At 35.6% G+C, this 20168-nt stretch overlaps 1 protein-coding gene across 1 annotated transcript in view; it reads left to right on the forward strand.

Annotated features, from left to right (window-relative positions):
- The window catches only part of NRXN1 (neurexin 1), a 715037-nt gene that overhangs the window by 162385 nt on the left and 532484 nt on the right, over nucleotides 1-20168 (forward strand). The gene's annotated exons all lie outside the window — the stretch shown is intronic.

Raw genomic sequence — 20168 nt, forward strand, 5'->3', positions numbered from 1 at the left:
CACATGTTTTTATGAGTACCTGAATATTTCAGCGTTCATGGTATTTATTATTGGCTTAGCCTGTGGTTGTAAGGTCAGTTTCAGTAATCCCAGGTCACAATGAATAACATCGGTACAACAATGGAGAAGACAGTGGAAGAAATTTTTTTTTGTGTGTGTAACATTTTATTCATATTCTGCTGATTAAAATGTGATTGTCCATTTGAAGTTGCATATTTCTTTCTCTAACTTCACTGGCAGCATACCAATTGATTTCAGGTATTTGTGAAAGGATTAGCCTCAGTGCAATCCTAGAAATACAGTTAAACTTGCTATTACTTGTACAGCACAAAATGTGCTTATAAGTCAATATTTTGTTGTCAGACTTGTGCATTTCCAGAAACTGGTATGAGACTAATCTTGATGGTTTGATTGTGGTGGAAGCTTCACCAGTGTTTTAACTCATGGAAGAAGTCACAATTAAATAGGAAACTGCCTTTCTTATCTCAAACATGCATGTGTGTAATGTTAAGTCTTTGCTCAAGTGTACCAGTTCTTCACACATGGACTACCTGCAATTTTTAGAATATTTAGAAATGATATCTTGCTTATAGCTTTCTTTGCATGGCACATGTTGTAAGGTTTAATTGACTTATGTGCTTAAGATTCAGGAATGGCTTGGGTTTTTTATTCCTCACCAGAAAGATTATGAGTATTTAATATCTATAGCAATAGAGGGGAATGTATTAAATTAAACACTTCTAAGGGGTTCTTAAGAAAATATGAACTTCATCAGGATTAGAAGATTTATTTTTAACCATAGTTAAATTCATTCTTTTTTTTATATACTGTTTTTGATATAGATTAACTGGACTGATTGCATGGTATCTGCATGCAAACTCTTCAATCTGTCTGGGCGGGAATATTTTATAGAACTTTTTTTTTCTAAAAGTTTTCCAGCAATATGGCAATATTTTTGACAGGAAGAAGTTTCTTTAGCTATTGAACTCTTTTTTTTTTTTTTTTTTTTTCCAAAGTTGGCTTGGGGGAGCAGAAGATTGTTCCCACATAATTCAATTTTTCAAACAATTGTACTAGCTGACATGGTGTTAGAATAACAGTGTATTCTGAAATAAATTTCTTAAAGAATGTGCTTGTACACACAACTCTGAAAAGAAAGTGAGATCATATTCAGCTATTACTTTTACATCTTATTATTTTATTACAAATAGTTACATTTAGACTGAACTTTCTCTAGCAAGCTTCAAATGATTTATTGACTTCTAAAGAAATTAATAGAAAACAATTGTGTGTTTGTGGGATTGGGAAGGCATGCTGAGTTTTCTAAAACAGGTATCACTTTTTTCCAAGGAATAAGTTGTAATGGAAGGAGATGGAGAAAGAACTAAGTCTTTATACAGCTGTCTTTGAACAGAGCATCTTGGGAAGGCAAGAGTTGTGGTGTTTTCAGAAGGCAAGGGATTTCTCAGGGTTAAGGTTTAAGATGTTTGGAGGAACTGACAAGATATGCTAAGGGCAGTGAAGTTAGACGACTAAAAGTGTAATGTGACTTTGCTTTACTAAACTCTATTAATGATCTGAAATGTGTTATTTTTCCAAGGCTATGCTCGTGAAAAGAAGGCAGTTCACACTATCTTGGAGGAAGGCTGTAGGGCAAGTTATTGCAATGACATCCTGAGTACCCACAGACCTGATTCTCAGCTGAGGTGAACTGGCAAGACTCTAAATAAGGTAGCAAATCACTGCAGCTTCATATTGACTGGAGACATTTTGCAAACTGTTGTTGCCCTAACTGCTCTGAAAACAGATTGCATTTTTTTCCTGTGTTACCTTTAAAAAGTAGCATTTTAAACTGTCTCTACCAAAGATCTCTATTTATAGCAGCAAAGTAGTTCAGGCGAAGGAAGTAACTTGGAGGTGAGCAGTAGCTGAAGGCTGTGTATGTGCCCTGGCTTCCTTCCAATTCTGTAGACATCCCACAAGCATGCTGCTCCATCGATTGACCTTCATTGCTGCTCTTCCATAGCAGAAATGGAGAGGACTTAGTACAATTAGGCACCGTTTTCAACACCACTAGTTGCAGGCTGTGTTTGTGATGAAGTGTCTAGAATTAGCAAGACAAACTACTGGACTATGTTTTCCAGCTGAACCTTCTTCTTCCAGACTGACCTACAATAATGAAACTTACACCTAGGAGAGTTTTGGTGGGATGGCTATTGAAGTGAAAAGATGCAAGTAGGCAGTGATACTGGATAGATACAAACCAGATGGTACAAGAACTTCTAAAAGTCCCTTTTGCTATCATGCAGAATAGAGGTTAATTGTGTTGTAGGCTGAATGTTTTTCATTAGTAAAGCATTAAATCCAATGAGAGCAAGGGCATATGTGTGTTTTCTGCTACACTAAAAACGTGGATTTGGGAGGCCAATTTTATGAACAGCCAGTGATGATCCTTCAGGGTTTATCATCCCATTCAAGTGGTATTTAGATTTTGTCTTTGATTATTGTTTCTTTCAAATATTACTGCCTGTTGGTTAACAATCTATTCAGGCTTGCTCCTAACTTCCAGCAACAACAACATGAAGACTTTTCCCTTCAGAACTGCTTGAAATATAACTAACAATCAGAGAAGGTTGCTGAAGATTTCTCCTCCTTGCCCTTCCTCAGTAGGGGGAAAGAGAGACAATAGAAACAAAACAAAAAAAAATGTTAAAATTGTGTTTTCCTGGTATAATTTTTTTTAATTGAAGCCCACTGTCCTGCAACTACATAGTAAAGCAAATGGTTCTAGCTGGCTGAAAAACTGGGATTTTTAGGATGCTAAACAGATTACTGTGGTGATGGAAGAGCTGAAGTATTCCAGCATTCTGAGCACTGCAGAGTTGAGACGATTAGTACACTAAGCTAATGACGAAACATTGTTGTTTGAAAGGCAAATAGAGATTTTATCACTGCTGCCACCACAAGGTGTTCAGGGTACCTGAGGTAATTTATATCACATAGCACGTTTGATAAAGGAAATATGAGCTTCTTGTGGAGCATTCTTCTGTCTTAAGAACTGGAAATCATATTATCAGTAGCTGTGCTATACTGCAGCTTATGCAGCTAATTCCTCAGTTTCATGTGGACTATGTTAAGTTTCAAAGATACCTTTTTTTACCTTCCTTAATGAATCATAATCATGACCTGTCAGTCAATCACCCTGGTGATACTTGTTTCCACATAGCTTAAGGACAATTTTGGTTCAGCATGTGTATAACTAACAACTTTAAAAATATTTTTTTCTTTGGAGAGTGATCTGAATCATATAGCTTGCTTACAGCTGCTTCTTATGTCTTCTGTAATGTCAACAGTTCAGACACTACAACAGTTGGCTAAGCTAACTGAACTGGGAACAGAAATGAGAAACAGACTGTTGGAGTGTTGTGTGTGTTTTTTTTTTTTGGTTTTTTTTTTTTTTGTTCTGACAAGAAAATCACTGCTAGCTATTAATAAGGAGATGAAATTTCTTATTTGTTAGTGAAATGTGGTATTGTTTAACTCCATGGCTTAGAAATTGCAGAGTAGTTTATAGCTACCGGCTATAGTTATGTAGAAAGAGAAATGGTGAAGATGTTTGAGATGTCTATGGAGAAGTGGCTGGAGTGCTGTATTATGAAAATTTCAGTTAGATTGTCACTCATGATGCATAACAGTTTAGTTTTTGTGATCCAAGTAAGACATATTCTACGTTAAGTGGAAAACAAGTGGTATTACCACACACATCAAGATTTTTCCATCTTTGCTTTTTATAGAGTTGGAATTAAACTCTGTTCCTGAAGAATTTATAATGGGTTTTACATTGTCTATTAAGCTCTCTATGAAAATTTCAGAGAGGATCTGAGATTGGAAGAGCCCTGAGCTAAAACAAGATAAAATCAGTAGGCCATCTGCCTTACTGTTGGAGGCTGTTTGTCTCTACATACGTGGGTAGAAGAGAGCAGAAGTACCTGAAGCTGTTAAGGTAGTGGACACTTCTGTAGCCTCTTCCACCTCCTATTACAAACACAGTAAGAAAAAATCATTTGCCATCAGATGTTTTAATGTTATGTATTGGTAAGATTTGACACAGCAGAGGCTGTAAAATCAAGTTTACAAAACAAAATATTCATCTGTTTTCCCTTTGTGTTGCACTTTTTAAAAGCTTAATGTAGTAAATTTGGGGTAAAGGATTTGACAGTTCTTCAAAAATGATTCTGTAATATTTTAGTTTATACATTTCATGCATGTTATTTAGGTCAAAACAGTCAGTCAATGTACAGCTGTTACTGTTAAATGTGTTATGGAAATAAGTTTGTTCTGTGCAGCAAAGGCTGTTAAATATTTCCATGAATTTATTTTCCTGCTAGTAAGCAGTTCTACATGTTTAAAACATTTTGACCACCATCAAGCTTTGTCTGGCCATTCTTCAGCCATAAAGGCAAAGTAAATATTGTTCCTCTGAGGATGTCCTGCTAAGATGAGTAAATGAATCACTTCGCACTGTGGTTAGCTTATTCATTTTAAATTTGTGTAGATTCATGTATTTCATTGAAAATGTTTATTTTGAGAGGTAAGACTTTCTTCCCCTTTCTTTCACTTTTATTTTAATCAGACTTATTATATTTATTAAAAGCAGTTCAAGGTGTCATTGCTGCAAGCCAACTCTTTATTTTTCTCTTAGCTAAAATAAGTAATTGTGGGGTTTTTGATTGTTGTTCATTTGTTTCAAAGCACAGTGGAAAAATACCACAGAAATAATGTCTCCCTATGTTTAGCAAGCAAATATTAATAATCTGAATATCGATTATCATTATTTGAAATTGTGGAGTTTGCTTGTGGGGAATATTAATGATCAGCTAGTTTCCAGACTTATTCATGAGATAGGAACCATTTGCCTGGAACTGTTCTAAAGACAAGGTGAAAATCTAACGTGTTCCTTAACTTCTTCAGCACACTTCATTCTGATAGTAGGATGCAATTCAGCCACAGTTCACTAACTTAAAGACAAAGCTCTTAGACTCTCTGAGCAGAAGACAGTTGGAATCATCTCTGTCAATGCAGTATTCATAATTTACCACTACATATTTAGTCTAGTAGAAACAAAGTGCTATACTGGCTATTTAATGTACATGCTTTCCAGAGAGTGAGCCTTTAAGATAAGCATTTGAATAGTTTCTTAATTAACCACTGAGTGAAACATTGAGAAACAGAATTTTAAGTGTGTGTTTGCGTTCTTATAAAAGTGTTATCTGAAGATCTGTTTATACAATTACTAATTACTGTATATGTTCATCATGTAAAGTGTCTGTTACACTTCCATAGGCAAACCTGACTTAACACTGACTAGAGTTCTAGCATCAGAAAGCCAAGCAGGATTTAGCATTTTTCATTATGACAGCTTCAAGAACGGTACAAGAACCTTCCCATGGTGCCTGTCTGTCCAATCTGGCTAATAGCCCACATGATCTTAATCCTTCACTTTGATAAATGCTAGGAGTTGCAGATTTTCTGCATGCTTGAATCAAAGTTACTGTATTAAGTCTAGCTGTATAAAATAGTGTTCACATATAGCTGCCCAATGCTATTCTTAATTCAATTAAAATATGAAGATAAAAATGTGAACAGGGCATACTGTGGAGAGTGGTACCTTAGCCTAAGAGAGAACCAGCGCTAAAGTTGCGGCTCAGGCTTATGCCTGATGTTAATTATTGATAGGCTATCAAACACTAGAACAGAACAACTGTAGAAAATGAAATAGTAACTAATCCTCTGCACCTCAAAAGGAAAGATTATAAAAATTCCTTTGGACTAGGAGTTGAAAAGCTTTTGCATACTTGCAGTGCTGTCCTCTGACATCCAGCACTAACCATTTCTATTCCTTTGTTCTGCGTGAAAGTTAAGAAAGTGGGTATTATCTTAACTATATTATTTATTATTATAATATATATTATATTATCTTAACTACTTACTAAAAAGTATCAGTTGTAATGTGTTTTTTTTTTAACAGTGGCTTTGCTAGTCCAAAAGTGACTTCACTTTTTCTTTGGTCTGCATTCTGACACAGATTTATTGTGCCTTGGGGCAAGTCATCAACCTGCTCTTTGTTTCAGTTCACATATTTGTACAGTAGAAATAAGCTGGCTTTAAGGAATGAGGATTATTTGGCTGGTCTTTTGAAGTGACGGGCAGTAACTGATGTAGGCATTAATATGTGTTGCAGAGAAGCATACAAATTGTGCTATAGAGAAGTATTTTGAAACAGTTGTCACATAATGTCATCTAGGAATTTCAGGTTTTATACTGCTGTACATCTAAAACAAAAGGGATCTGGAATAGGGGCAAACAGTTTGTTCCTTGTATTGTTCCGCTGGTCAGCTTCTACCAGCGTGTTCTTTAAGCATTCTGTGCATACTAAAAAAAAATAAAAAAAAAATAAAAAAAAAAAAGTAACATATTTATAAAACTGCTAAATAGTGATTAACATTTCCACATTAAGCTAGGCTTTGCCTATCTCTGTTTTAGAAACAGCTCAACAATGGATTGTATCTCTTCTGAGAAGTTCTGTTGCCAAAGATACCACATGAACTAAAAGTAGAATCATAGAATATCTTGAGTTGGAAGGGACCCATAAGGATCATCAAGTCCAACTCCTGGCAGTGCACAGGTCTACCCAAAATTTTAGACCATGTAACTAAGTGCACAGTCAATGCACCAAGTACTAGGATTATAAGATCTTTGCAGTTAATGGGAGATTCTTGATTATTAAAATCTCTGTGAGAGAGTGTAGTTTATTCATGGAAAAGATCAAGAATGAAAAGGCATTTAATAATGAAGTTGATATAAAATCCTTAGCATTTCGTGTTTCTTTGAAATACTGTGGAGCTGTGGTCAGAAGACTTCTAGAAAAGTGAGGAGAGTATAGATCAGAGGATATATATTCTGTGTATATTAAAAAGGAGATTAATTCATGTAAAACTAATTCCAGAATAAATACAAAGTTGAAGAAGAACTGAAATATGTAAATAATTAAAAAAAAAAAAAAAAAAAAGTCTGTTTACAATCCTGCTGGTTCAAATTTTAATTTGTCTTCCAATGTTAAATTGGGCAGCTTGACCACCCTGCTTCTGCAGTGATGGCCAGTGGCAGTAGGCCTACTTCTCCCTGATACTGCTTGGTGGTGAGAATTTAATTGCTCTAAACTTATCAAGGATGCATCTGCTGAGTAGCATGTACCTCCAGCGGTATGCCACTGGTCAGGGCACTGAAAGGCTTCTTTATCTGTCCCTTCTCCTTTAGCCCATACCTTGGGAGAAAATGATCTGGGAACACCTCTTCCCACGTGTACTCTGAGATCAGAGTATGAACAGTTTTTTGGCTGCAGCACTGGCAGCTGCAGTGAAGGGATTTAGTCTCAGAATACTAGATTAAATCTAGTATTCTCCCATGCCTGTAAATTACACTGCAGATACTAATCTTTAGGTTTTATTCTCTTTAGAAGAAGCATACCTCATGGTAATTCATTGTTCTGACCAGACTAGTGAGCACTTAAATTGGTAATGTTTGGCACTTAATATTTGTTTGGAGCAGGGGAACAAAAACCAAACCCACCTCAAAATTGAACAGCAACAAAAGAACACCCCCACCAAAAAAACTGCAGTCAGCATAAGACCTTAGGAACACTCAATCTCCCTTTTACCGTTTGTTAGGTGGTTAAACTACACCACCTGTAACACTTTCTAGAAAACAACTTGTTTCCCAGAAAATGCTGAAATGAGACCAATTCCATCATTTTAAATAAATAAAAGTGGGAAGGGATACAGCATTTGTAATACATTGGGGCATACTTGCAAACCAAGCTGGAATTTGTTTTGCCCAATTGAAAAAAGGGCTGTGAATCTGGGTATTCTGTAGACACTTCTGGAATGTGTCTGTCCCTGCAACGGGAATTAGATTAAGTATGTCTAACACTTCCCCAGTGAAAAGCTCTGGAAAAAAAAAAAAAAAAAAAAAAAAGATAGTCACAGGGCTTTGAGTTTTGTTTTGGATATTTCTTCTGCAACTTCATTGGTGGGGACAGTGGAAAATTAAACTAATATAAGAAACATAGCAGTCTCACTGACATAAACTTTAAATAATGAAGTGGGAAAGCATTTGAGGTGGTGGAAGCAATGGTGGATGCAATTTTTCTTCCCTTTATAAAGAAGAAATAGGTATAATTTTAATTCCCCATCCTTTTTGAGACTTTCTTCTGTGTTACACGGTAGCTGTGATTTACTGGCTAAATTGCTTCCTTTTTACAGACTGGGGAGAAATATACTGCTGTTCATTTCAAAGCAGCTGTTAATACTTATGTCTGATGGGATGCTGTACTTCAGGTGCATATGTAAGTGCAAGCTGAGAGCACTGCAGCAAGATACAGATACCTGTTATTAGTTCTTCTCTGTCTAGGCAATACCAGTGTGTGAGCCATGGTATTAGTTTCAGTAGTTCTTACTGCAAATGTACAGAAACATTCATGGTCTCTCTCTGCCTTGATTTTCATTGCATCACAATGTGATGGAAATAAGTTTTCCTTTGCATGTATGGCTTGGTAAATAGGTTTGTTTTGCTCCTATATTTCTCATTTTTTTTCTTAATGAGAAAATTAAAATATTAATTTGTGGAAAAGACTTGACTGAAGCTTACGTCTTTGTTACAGTGGGGCTGGCAGATGATCATGAAGGATCAGGCAGAATTTCTTTGTGGCCTACAGAGGCTGACTGTAATAAGGCTGTTTCCAGGCAACTAGATGCTGTGGTTGTGGCTTTTTAGTATCTGCCTTGCTGAGGATTCATTCAACTTAACACAGGAAACATGCAGATTTACACGCACGCACGCACGCACCAAAAAAAAGGCAGGTTTCTGGTTGCTTATCAGATACTTGATTTTTTTTTTTTTTTTTGTACTGAAAATTTCTTGAAATTGTTTTGGCTTTGCTTTAAAGTTAGTTGTAGCTGACTTTTGCTAAAATGAAATGTTTATCTTGAGCTAATGCGAAAGATGCATACACTCATATTTATATATACGAACACGTAGTTTCTTGATAAGACTTCCTCTTGTCCCAGCTAGCTAGTTATCTTGGGCTAAGCAGCCTAGTTTTCACTTCATTAGTGTGTTTCAGTACAAATCTGAATGAGATTTCAATGTAATAAAATACCGAAATTATCTCAACTTTTTCAGTAATAGAGGAAAACGAGCAATTTCAGCGGTCATTCTCCATAGACTTTCTTGCTGAGACTGGTAAGTAGAAAAAGGGGGAGACAGATGCTCAGTGACATGTTGAACAGGTGCAGCTTTTGTTCTTAAAGGCCCTTATTAATACTCTATCTCTTAACCTATAAATGGTAGGAGGTTTTTGTTCTAAGTTTGGCTAACAAACTAAAACTGTGCAGGAATATAAAAAAATAAAAAATACTCAGGAAAAGTAAATTACAGATCTAGAATAGCAAGATTTTTAGAAGTTCTCTACTGTTTTAGAAGTGTGTGTTTATGTTAAAGTAAACCTTACAATAAAAAAGGAAATGGAAGGTACAATTTTGGGGCATCAGTTACATAAAAAATTCCTAGATTTAGCAGGATTTTCATCAATTGTACTGTATTGTTGAATTTTTGTTAGTGGTTTTATGGGTCAACAGTAAGAGTAAGCAAACCAGGAGACAGAAGTTAACGTGCATTATAACATAGTTGTCAAATAGAACTGACCAAAACTGGTTCTGTTTGGAATCTGATGAAAATCAGTTTTTTCAAAGGAGAACTGCTATTGCATATATCACTTCCATACTGACTTCTATGATTCATATGCTATAACTCCCAGTTGATTTTGACCTTTTAAAATATTTAAATGAATTTTACCTTTAAAGAATTTTAAAATGTTTGTTAAAATTCCACTAAAACATAACAGTACAGTGAAGGGGGCATGTTTCTCAATAGACTGGCCATGAGGAATATAGGATACAAGTAGAAATAATTAGCTTTCCAATGGTAAGCTCACGTCTATTTATTTTTTTCAGTCTATGGTAGGTTTAGCAATGACTCATCAAGCTGTAAGATGTAAAAACACCCTGAGCCAATCTGTTTCTGGGTGAAACATATCAAACAATCTAAAGCCAGATTTCTGGGTTGATTTGCATACTCTCCCTACCCCATGAGTCCAATGAGATCAGAGTTGAAATCAGGTCAGCATTTGGACTAGATTTTGGATAGTTCATCAGTTAAAGACCAGTCATGTCAGCTACTATATACAAACCCTGGATCTTACTGTGCTGGATTTTACATCCTCCTGAGAAAGCTGAAAAGTCTTAAGATGCTCAGAGATGATGGGAATGAACTTCTATAACACAAAAACTTGAACATATATTTGAAACAATTACAGGATATGGCTGTATCCTGAGCTTATAATGGAACAAATTGGGAGAGTGTTTAATGAACTCTTATGTCAGAGATGTCATTGGAGTGCTGGGAACGGACAGTACTAAAAGTAAAAAATAAATAAATAAATAAATGACATTAGTGTATGTTGGATCTGATGACAGTATTGTCATCTCTGGCTCCCAGAAGTAAGTGGTAAATTTGAGGTGAGCTTTGTAAATGTTCATCTTAAGTAAATAACAGCCTGAGATCTTCATGGAAAACAGTCACATTTTTTTTTATTATAAAAACAACTTGACATTTTTCAGTATACTTTTTAATGAGCATTGCTCTGAGCTATTTTATAATGAAACTTGCTTAAAGGGAGAACAGGCTGGTGATACTTGGCAGAACAATATGGCATATGGAAAAACAGTTGTGATTTATCGGCAAGCACTAAGCACTCTTTTTTTTTTTTTTTTTTTTTTTTTTTTTTGAAAGAGAGGCTTTCAACACAGTGGAATATCTTGATATTCAAGACTTTAAGGGGAAACAAAACAATGGAGCAGTATACATGGGTTACTTCTTAGGAGGTAAGGCTTTTCAATAAGGGTAGAACAGGAAACTTTGTTTTACATGTGACATCTGTTTTTTTTCTATTTTTTATCCCATTTTCACCTTTTTTTTTAATCAAATATTCAGTAATTCGAAGGTAAGTGAGCATTTTTAACTTACACAACTTAGTACTTCCATGGCTGACATAGACCAACTTCTTTCACTGGAGCTGTGCATATACTTAACACTAGAATGGAATGTTTCAGTTGTAAGTTACCTACAAATATCAAGTCCACCTGCTTGACCACTTCAGAAGTGACCAGAAGTTAAAGCATATTAATGAGGCCATTGTCCAAATGTCTCTTGAACACTGATAGGCAATGGGGCATCCACCACCTCTTTAGGAAGCCTGTTCCAGTGTTTGACCACCCTCATGAAAAAGAAATTTTTTCGGATGTCCAGTCTGAGCCTACACTGGAGCAGCTTTGTGCCATTCCTGTGGGTTCTTGTCTTTAGTTACCAGGGAGAAGAGACAATCACCTCACTCTGTTTCCCCTCCTCAGGAAAGCATAGACAGCAATGAGCTTATGTCTCAGCCTTCTCTTCAGGGTGGTTAGAAGTATATGATCTTTAAGGTCCCTTCCAATCCAAGCCATTCTATGATTCTACAAAGAGGGATATAGATAATCTGTTATTTATAAAATGATTAATTTGAAACATAATGCTATGAAAAACATGGTCTCTAAATTGGAATTGAGTACCTCCAGGTAAGAATGATGATGCTGCATTTTTGGGGACAGAATAAAAAAAAAAAGTGTTTATATGAATTAAAGCAAGATTTTTTTTTGAGACTTGCTAAATACCCTTATTAATACATACTTCATACTTTCAAGCCATCTTTACTGTTGAAATGCTTTTCACCTTCTTCTTTAAAAGAAATGAAAAGATAACTTTATTTTCCTCCCTAGATATACCTAGGCTTTTTGTTGTTGCGTGTTTAACCGTGCTTGTTTATGTTTATATATATTGCTGATCTTTGGGTTGTATGGATATAACTGAGAGGTGTCTGTGCCAAAAAAAAAGAAAATAAATAAAAAAAAAAAAATCAGTTAATGATTGCCTTATTTGCTTTTTTGACCAGAATGCTGAAGGAAATGTCTCTTTTCCTTTGAGTGTGGGCAATGAGAGGTTTCCAATTAGTGAAATTTATAGGTTAGTTATGACTCATCTCCTGATATGAGCTACTTAGATTTGAGTAGTTAGTACTGGGTGTTTTCCAAAACATTTTTATGAATTTCTACTTAGTATTTGGCAAGGATATTGTATTTAGTGTCCAGATAAAATTTTCCAGTGGAGATGCATGCTAGAGATGCTGAACCTGGGAGGTGAGGGATCACTTAGGATTTTATTTCCATTGACATATATTGGATTCTGAGTTGCATGGCTCTGCAAAGCAGATTATGGTATTGTGGCAAAAATAGAGGGAGGGAAGATGATATTAAGATGATATTTCATTGACAGTTAAAAAGGCAATTAAGTATATAGTGTATTTTCAATGTGGAACAAATGCTGTTTAATTTAGCTTGAATACGTGTATTATTACAGCATTTTATTGTCATCTTATCTTACTATGAACATTGGGGAATGTGGACTCAATTTGCCAAGCACTGCACAAGAAAGAGGTACCACATAATTCCTGCATTAAAGAATTTCTGATCTGCAGCAGGTCTCCTGGTCCTGTAACCAGCACTCAAAGTTAAATGCTAGATTTGTTGGTGGTGGTAGCGCTCAGGTAAAATTGAACTGCTGATACTGTATTGGCAGGATGTGCTGATTGACCCTTCTTGTATTAATCTACTTTTACTGGCTAAATAAGGCTTCTGAAAGTGGTTTTGTTTGTTTGTTTTAGAAGCACACTTTTTTTTTTTTTTTTAGAAACGTACTTTTTAAAAGGTTAATTCTTCATTCTTTTAATTAGCTATAACACTTCTTTTTAAATTTATTTTAATCTAATACCTTTTTACTGAACTGTGCCTTACAGAAGGATTTATACATAAAGTATATAAAACACCTTCTCCATTTTTTTGTTTTTGTTTTCTTTCATGGGTTTCTTAGGCGTAGAAGCAACTTTTGAATTTTTAGTTGGAATAAATGTGGAAGCTGAATGTGACAGAACTCACTTGTGTTGTGAATGACCTGTGGCTAAGATAAAAGCTTACTGTGATCCCGAACTTATAATAAAGAAGAGCACACCAATGTTTATATTACCTCGTAACTATCTTCATCTGTACAGTATCATTAAGAATCACTCTGGCTATAGCTGGCACTACATTGTACAAAATACCTGTAATTAGGATATTTTTATGCATCATATTTCTGTACGTATTATGTTGAAACCAATGCTGGATGAGAATGTTTTTCTGTGTGAATCTCAAAGGTTTGATTCCTTATAGGAGGTTCATGCAAGAATTTGAGGTTGTTTTTTTTCTCAGATTTTCTCTTCATCATCTAAAACTTGTACCTTATTCTACTAGATTACACATAGTAACATAATAACTTTAAAGTCAAGCTCTCCTGATACATGCAGAAGAAAGATGTCCTTATACAAGAGCTGGGATAATAAAAACCCTTCTCTCAGTGTAATGTGGACTGTCAGATGGCCCATTTATGAAAACAATAATGCACATTTAGATTCAAAGCACAGCTTTAAGCTTTCATCTACCACAAAGACAGAGCTTGCAAGACAGCCTTCCTTAGAGTTCCTGCAGTTCTTATAAAATGTTTAGGCACTGAGACAAAGAGCAAGATAGAGACACTCTTGATCTTTTTGTGTTAAGAGCAATAGTTCAGGTAGAGTTTCTTCTCCAATAAGTTGTTATTCATGCAGAATTGGAACCACTTTAGCAGAAATGATAGAGTATACACAAGTTCACCCTATTGCACAACCTTTGAGTTAGGACAACCTTCCAGCTATTCTAAGATGAGATTTTTAGCTCTTTCATAAAGAATGACATATCATATAAGTCTAGCAAAAATATTTAAATCTCAGGGTTTTCAAATTAAGTGATAGGTGATTAAGATTTTTCTTCTCTGCTCCTTGTGTGCTCAGATTGAATGAAATCATTATTTTCCTTTGCATTTTCTTTGTGTTTTGTTACAAGATTTAAAATGAATTGCTCTGAACATCTCAAACATAATACAGTATTTGTATTAAGAAGTGAGGGTTGGATTTTCACCTTACTATCTTTTCAAAACAAGTAACTGGAATGAACTGGGAAGGGAGAGAATTCCTTTGTGGGTTGGTGGTCTTATTTAAGATTTTCCTCAATTGTTCAAGATTTGTATCTATGCTGTGATAAATGATCAGGTCAGTTAAACGTTTCATTCCTGACCTATGTTTTTAATACAAGTAAAATGTTTTACTTAGCAAATGCCATTTGGTAGTAGTTCTAGTCATTATTGGCAGTCTCTGTTGGATTTCACTCCTCCCATACCTGTTGTCTCTGTACTCCCAAAGCAGAGTTTAAATGTGGAAAGGCAGATGCTAAAGTCAAAGCACTTGTATCATGGAGGTGTCTGGAGCTGTGAACAGGTTCAGAGTGAGAAATCAAACTACAGAAGAGAACAGACTATGGTTTCTAATGGGCAGAAATAAAGTAAAGCAGCTCTTTGCATTCCAGAGTATGCGACTATAGAGAAATGCAACTTAACTAAGTTAAGTTAACCAATAACAATTGATTTGGATGTTCAGAAAAAAAATGAGTTGGAGGGACTGAGTGTACATTGTGAATAATTTATGCTGAATACTACTTAACCTAGACAAGAAACTTAATGGCTAGCTTACTGTAACACTGGCAGATAAATGGACCTGGGGAGAAAACTCTAAACCTTAAAACTGTCTTTTTAAGTGGTCTTAGATTCTGCCCAGCTATGGTGACTGAAATAAATAGAATCCTTGATACACAAGGAATGACTGTGGTCCTTCAGTTTTGAACTCTTGAAATGAAGCTATAGTTCTATGCTCTACAGAATCTACATTGAATTTGTGGACTTTCCATTTATCTGCTCTCAAAGTCATTTTAGGGAGTATATCACAAAACTTCTAATCACTTTTTAAAACTTGGTCAAATGTTCTTGTGAGTCCATTTTCTCTAATCTTTGTGTTAGATAAGTGCCCTAGCATTATGTGTGGTGAACTTCATGATCCTAGTGAGTGTCAGTAGGCATAAGCATAAAAGAGCTAAGTGGTTAGAAAAGTATGTCTTCTGATCTGTAGAAGAACAAGATATTCCAGAGAGCCTGTTTTTAAGAACCAAACCTAGGCCTTGCTGTGTAATCTTTCTTTCCTTTCAGTAGAAAGGAAGATTGAAAAGAAAGGAATATTAGCCCATATGTAACTAAAAAAGTGAGGGGACTTTGATGTAATACATCATCATTCCATTCATGCTTAACCATGATGAACTTCCTAGCACAGAGACAGGCAGCCTAATAAGACTTTCTGATCTTTTAAAAATCACAGAGCTTTCTGCATACAGGCTGAGATGTCAGGTATTATGCTAAGGCTATACAAGCCTTTTCCTTAGGTCTGGCTTTGAGTGTTAAAGGTATGATAAAGATGGTGATCTATTACAGTTTCTATTCCTATTTTCTATTAATGTTAAAGTTCCTCCAGGTAGTAGCATGACTGTCTGCTAAATCAGCCACTCTCCCCAGTTTTGCAAGTTTACTGATGGTGTGTTCTACCTCATTGTCCAGATCATTACAGGAGATGTTAAACAGGACTGGACCCAGTATTGACCCCTATGGTACCCTGTTCATTACTGGCCTCCAGCTAGGCTTTGTAACCTTGTCCCCGCTCTGAGCCTTGCCATTCAGCCAGTTTTCAATCAACCACACTGTCTGCTCATCTAGTCCATACTTCAACAGCTTCTCTGGAAGGATCTGATGGTAGACAGCATCAGAAGCCTTGCTGAAATCCATGAAGACAACATCCACTGCTTTTCCCTTAATGATCAGGCTGGTGATTTCATAACAGAAGCTTATCAGGTTGGTCAAGCATGACTTGCCTTTAGTGAATGCATGCTAACTAATCCTGATGATTTTCTTCTCTTTTGGGTGTCTGGAAATGGTTTCCAGGATTAGCTGTTCAGTCACCTTACCAAGGATCAAGGTTAGGCTGATCAGCCTGTAGTTGTCTTTCTTATAGACAAGAGCAACATTTGCTTGCTTCCAGACACCTCTCATGATTTTTCAAAGATTGAGTGGCCTTTCAATATCTGCCACTTCTCTTGGCACTCATGGGTGCATTCCAGCAGGGCCCATGGGTTTGTGCTTAACACTTATGTATTTCCTGACCTGATCCTCTTCCCCTTCCTCTTCAAGTCTTTCTTGTACTGTACGTATATGTTCTATACTACACGTGTACTTGTCTCCAGGATTTCTGAAGGCCAGTTTTGCTAGTAAAAACTGAATACTGCATTCAGTACTTTGGCTTTTTCCATGTTCTGTCACCATGGCTCTTGCCGTATTCAACAGTGTGCTCACACTTTCCCTGGCCTTCCCTTTGCCACTGATGTACTTCTAGAAGTCCTTGTTGCTTTTGATATATACCTCACCAGATTCAGTTCCAGGTGGGTTTTGGCTTTCTTCACCATGTTTCTGCATTCTTGGATAGTGTGTTTTGGATAGCGTTCCTTTCAATTTACTTGTCCTTGTGTCCACTGCTTTTAGTATATACTTTTAGTATACATGATATGTATTTCAGTTTTGAAACTGAGATTCAAACAGCTTTATCCTGAATGTCTCAGGCTGTGGTGGTGATGTTTGCACTGCTGACTTTGGATATAGATAAATATCACTGTGGTGTCAGATATGTTTTTGTGATATATAGATTGACATACTAGCCTACCGTTTTCCCTTTCTTAAAGGCAAGAAGCTATGGCCCATACCAAATGGTATGAGTAGTCTCAAACCATTTGCACTAGCCTGATGGATAATTCAGATAAACACTATAAGGCTCATGAAGAAACATTTAGGCCAAACAGCACCTTTACAGTCATTTTCTTTTCACTTTCTAGTTACAGTACTTGCTCAATGGTATGGCAACATTTAGAAATCTGAAATGCAAAAGGTAGAATTTGAGGCATTAAGCATGTCCTCTTTTAATACTGTTAATTACATCTTGAATTCATAGGAAATAGAACCTATAATATAGTGAGATAACAAAACTTTTTAATGCCATAAAAGCAGCATTCAGTAACTTCATCGAAGTTCAACTATGCAACTTGCAGCTACAAGGCTGAACACTTCTCCAACCATACTTTAGTAAATCACACTTGAAATGTTGTTTTCTGCCTACCACTAGGGGATAGTAGCACAGAAGTTTTGATGGATAGATGAGTTTGCCTCAGTCAATATCTTGCTTGAAGATCTAATCCACAGATTAATTCATTCATTAAAAATCAAATCCTCCCCAAACCATCTGTAGCTCCTGATTACTGTTTTACACCTACTGAATTTTTCTTCCTCATAGCAATTCTGCCTAATGAGAGAATCTTGTTTAATGTTAGAAGTCTTGGCATTATTAATAGGATTGCTATACTAGAGAACATTGTCTCTGGGATAGTAGTCTCTGTTTGTTTAGTGGTTTATCAATTGTAACACTTAAATAGTTCTAAAATTAACAAGGATCACTTTAATGTCCAGAATTATGCTTCTCCCACTGATTTTACTAGTGGATTTCAAATAAATTCACTAAATAAATAAGCAAATTTGGGCATGTTGGTTACATATATTCATTTGTGTATTATATAGAAAAAATACATTAAGTGGATAAATTTGTTTTGTTTTAAGTACTAGTCATGATGCAGAAGTGTTCTGCTTCATTAAGATTTGTTAGAAAATTTGCACATGTATCCTGTGTTACGCAATTGTGTTTAGGAGTGCTTATTCTTACTATGTATGTATGAATTGATTGGTGCTTAAGTAACCTGTAATACCTTGGTGTTACTTCAAAATTTGTTAACAGCATTACAAATATCACCCTGACAAATGCATAAAAATGACATAGGGATGATATTGTTGTTTCTTTCACTTTTTTAAGCACTTTTAGAAGCTTCTAAATAGTAGAGCTTATTGAATATAATGAAGCAATGGCATCTGTGTATATAAACAAAAAGTTGGTGTTTAATTTTATATTACAACAGTGCTTCACATTGTTACTGTTTCTATTTTTCTTCTGCTAGCATTTTTTCGATTACTGCAGTGGCTATTTAATAAGACTGGAGTCATTATTATTATTATTGGCGAATATAGCCCGGTTCATTTAATTTACAAAAGTTGCTTCTGGTTGGTCACCTCAAGAAAATGGGAGGTGAGACATGCTGCTGAAAATTGCAAATTTTTACAATAGAATTTCTCTATTCCCTTTGATTTAAGAACAGGAAAACTAAAATAATTTATGAAATAAATAAGCCTGTCTGTAGGTTTTATCTGCCATTCCTAAGAAATTGGCTTCTGTTGGTGGAAAGGTTTTTATTTTTAATAGATTAAATGTAAAAGTTTACATAGCAAATACCCATATATCTTCAAGGTATGAGTCTAAATAGAAAATCAGTCTTATTACTAAGCATACAGTACTTCTTGATTACAATGCCTATGCATTGTAAGAGATTGTAGGGAATGTGTAATGGTTTGATGTTCACCTTTCCCTCACCCAAATAACATTTAAAGTATCAGATTGAAAGACAGAAACTATGCATGTATTATAAGGGTTTATACATAAACATGGTTGTATGAATAATACTTGGAGGCTTCAGAGCTTAGCACTAACATATAGTTAACAAAATTCAGTGCAAAAGTACATATTGGAAGCCATAGCGTCTGTACTGAATGAAGAGCAATGCACGTGGCATGCCATCTTCAGTGCTAGTCTTAAGTCTCCACACAAAGTTAAAGAAGTTGGGCAGGGAAATCGATAGCCTTTTTGCTTAGACTCTCCTTGAGTCAAAAGGAACTAGGTGAGTGAAAGAAATAACACTTCCCCCTGCTTTGCCCCCAAGAAGCTTCATTCTTGAGGTCCAGAATACCTTCTGCGGTTTTTAGATGTAAATCATAAATGCTTTTGACATAATTTTTAGTAAAACATGGATTTTTCAGCATTACAAGTATGAATTTTGCATATTAACCACAAATGTAACTTATGTTGTCCAACAAACAAATCATTGCTTTCCTGATATTTACAGTCTGGACAAGGATGAATAATCAATTCTGAAGAGCTGTGAAGTATAACTATGCTAGTGGGAACTGCTAGATGTTTGTATGCGCTCAAGAGAAGATGTTAAAAAGCTTCTTGAAAATGATACTAATGAGGAAAGAGAAATAAAGCAAGGTCCTCCTGAGAATTACAACAGTATGGAATTAAGCAATGCATCTGGACTTTGAATATGCTGAAGTAGTGCTCTGATGGAATAGCAAACCTGGGAGAGGGGAGGGAAAAAAAAAGATAAGAGGCTTGCAGTAGATGTAGTAGTGGACTGTAAATTATATTTGAGTAACTGTAAAGATAGGGCAGTCTATAAAAATAATTGCAAGACTTGTGTTGCTGGGAGAAGACACTAGTCTGTGTCGTACTTCTAAACATAAGACACTGAAACTTTAATCCTATTTAGAACTCTTTCTATATCCATAAATGTTTGTTTAAATACAATAGGAAGATACTGAAGGTGTTTCTCCTGCAGGTTTTGAGACAGGTTCTTGTTTGGTAGAACTGGTTGGACCAACAAGTTTTGATGATCATCTTCTCTAGCAGGATATCTTAAGTGGAAGGAGTTACTCAAAACAAACTGTAATTACACTATAGCATTATAGTTAAACTGGCTGATAATCAAGACAGGAATAAGCCTTGCCTGCACTTGTTACTGGGTAGTCTTGCTGTTTCAACACAGTATTTATTATGAAGTGATTTGGATGAGTTGATTACACTGCTGGTTTACTTGGAGCCTTTGAAATTGTTTTGTTGGTGTAACTTGGCACAAATGTGAATGTCTGGTTAGTTTTAAATATTAGTCTTCTCTCATCTCTGCCAATGGAGGAAGATAAGCTTCTCCAATGAAATATTTTAAATAGCTGGTACTCACCATCATAGGGAGCATTTCTTCACAGCTCATTTATTTTATATAGGCTGTCACAAGTGAATTACAGTGCTT

Source organism: Aythya marila (assembly GCF_965140915.1).
Source record: "Aythya marila genome assembly, chromosome: 3".
Taxonomy (NCBI): domain Eukaryota; kingdom Metazoa; phylum Chordata; class Aves; order Anseriformes; family Anatidae; genus Aythya; species Aythya marila.